This window comes from Arvicanthis niloticus, chromosome 29 (assembly GCF_011762505.2).
Source record: "Arvicanthis niloticus isolate mArvNil1 chromosome 29, mArvNil1.pat.X, whole genome shotgun sequence".
In the NCBI taxonomy this organism is placed as follows: Eukaryota; Metazoa; Chordata; class Mammalia; order Rodentia; family Muridae; genus Arvicanthis; species Arvicanthis niloticus.
The window spans coordinates 14998307-15000624 of NC_133437.1; the positions used below are offsets into that span (position 1 = coordinate 14998307).

The window sequence follows — 2318 nt, forward strand, 5'->3', positions numbered from 1 at the left end:
TTTGGAAACTGGTATTTGGGGTCCAAATTAGAGTAAAGACAGACAAGCTTGTTAATACTCTTTTCAAGTAAAGTATAAACATAAAGTTAGTAGCGCATCACCTAAATTAACTTTGACTGTAATTCTCAGAGAGCAAACCCGAGAGGCTTTGGGTAATGGTTCGTTGCTGGCATTAGAAAATAACCTTTCAGCATGGTCACTATGCAGGTAACATTCACTTCGCTGTCTATGTTCTGACATATTTGTTTAAAGTGACATTCTGAGAGTTAATAGTACTCTTTTAAAAAGAAAATTATAATTCTTTTTTTTTTTTAAGAATTGTAATCCTTTGAAATATCACTGTCAAAACAAGCGCTATGTAACGGCTCTGATAGAAAGTAATTCTTACTTTATCAATAAACACTAATTTTAAAAACCTGGAAGCAAATAACTAGCTGTAACTATTTGCTCTCAGGCTTTCAAATCTTAACTAAAGACAAAATAACCTGAAAAATTTAAGATACTTAAAACAAAAGAGCAACCCCAAATGTAATGAAAACACATCAAGAACCAAGCTACAATTTCTGAGCTGCACTGTTTATTTCACTGCTTGAGCCCTAAGGTGAGAGTGTGCCACTGAGAGTACAGGTCGTCTAACCTTTACTAACTGCAAGTACAGAAATAGATGGACACAGTTTTGGAGAATTTACATTCTGAAAAATGCAGCAAACATTTTCATTTATACATGAGAAAAGGAAATGTTCAAAAGGGTATGAATTTCAAGTTATTGCAGGTTATTTGTGAGAATTTCTACAGGTACAACATGTTTAAATTTAACCAACAGTACCATGTTGGTGTATTTAAAATCATGACAAAAATCTCTCTGGTCATGTTGCCCATGACAAATTACTATGATGTTGTATGTTTAGGGCAAGATGTTATCACAGCATAAATCCCATGGTGTTTTGGTTTTCTTCTGGAGATTAAAGCTGTTTTTCTTGGGATAAATGCAGCAGCAAAACACAAACCAGTTGATCCAAAAAGCACTTCTGCCATAACTCCAATCACTTTCAGGACACACCAACCCACAGGAGTTTGACTTTCCAGTCCTCAAGGATCACATCTCTGCACTGTTGCCTGAAGCATGTCTGCAAAGCTTGTTCTCCGTTAAGCCAGTTTACTGACCACAGCCTGGTTCAGAGAATTTAGTTGGCTGGTCCATTTATCTAGTGCAGTATATCTGGCACCACCCCTCTTCTGATGATCCAGTTCAAGGAGCTGGTTGACTTGATCAATTCAGCCATGAATTGTGTTATCCAGTATGCACTGCACCAGCAAGCTTTCCACATCAGCTACATCTATGTTTAGCTCCTTAGAAATAAAAGGAATATGTATTCTTGTGTAAGGCTTAATAACTTTATAAGGACTTGTGTTCTGATGTCTCATAAAAGCTCTTCAATGTGTTCTCTTATGAATGGATCATCCATGATGTTGCTGTGATTTGTTTTCAGAATCTTTTCAAATTCAGTGATGTCATTATTCTGATAGGCACTTACTAAATTTGTCACTGCTAGAGTTTCTGGATCATTTTTATATGGCTTGGCCTCTTGTGAGTCAAATGGATTTATTCATGATTTCATTAGCATATTTGCTAAGACCAAATATTTTAAACAAGTGGTTCATCTTGGGCTTCCTGATTCATCATAATTCTTGAAAGCTTCAAAAAAATCAGTATGTGCCTTTTCCAATTCACCTTCTCTCAAGTGCATCTTACCACCACATTCTCAGATGACAACCATGATCAGTGGGTGAGGGATGGCAGACTTGATGTGAAGTGATTACTCATAGAGTGCTTTAAGCTTCTTGTTATTCTTCTGTGCTGTGTACATCTGAATTTCCAAAGCATAGATTTCTAATAACTGGGTACCTTTTTCCAGGTCATCTTCTCCATCATCAGTCTGACAAGACTGATGTAACTGGCGTAAAATTTTTTGAAGCTTTCCATATTCTTCTCGTTCTAAATATAATTTTCCAAGCTTTATGTTTGTCTTAAACCACAGTTTATCATTTTTAGCATCTTTCAAAGCTTCCAGGGTTGTTTCATAAAATTCCTGCAGTAAATCCATCTTTGAGCTCCAAGACCTTTTGGAAGCTGCTTAGTCATCTTCTTTCAGTGCTTTGGAATTATAGTGCTGATTTTCCAAATCCACATTGGGCTCAGAGTTACTGTCTTCAGAGTACTCCAGGTCGTAGTCCTCCTCCTCATCACACATGAAATCATCCTCCATGTCAGACATCTTGGCCGGAGGGGGGAGTGAATTGATTTCTTCTATTATATT

At 36.7% G+C, this 2318-nt stretch overlaps 1 pseudogene; it reads right to left on the reverse strand.

Moving 5' to 3' along the window:
- Positions 1-863: 863 nt before the first annotated feature.
- Positions 864-2105, reverse strand: LOC143440374 (COP9 signalosome complex subunit 2 pseudogene; annotated as a pseudogene).
- Between the last annotated feature and the right edge of the window lie 213 nt (positions 2106-2318).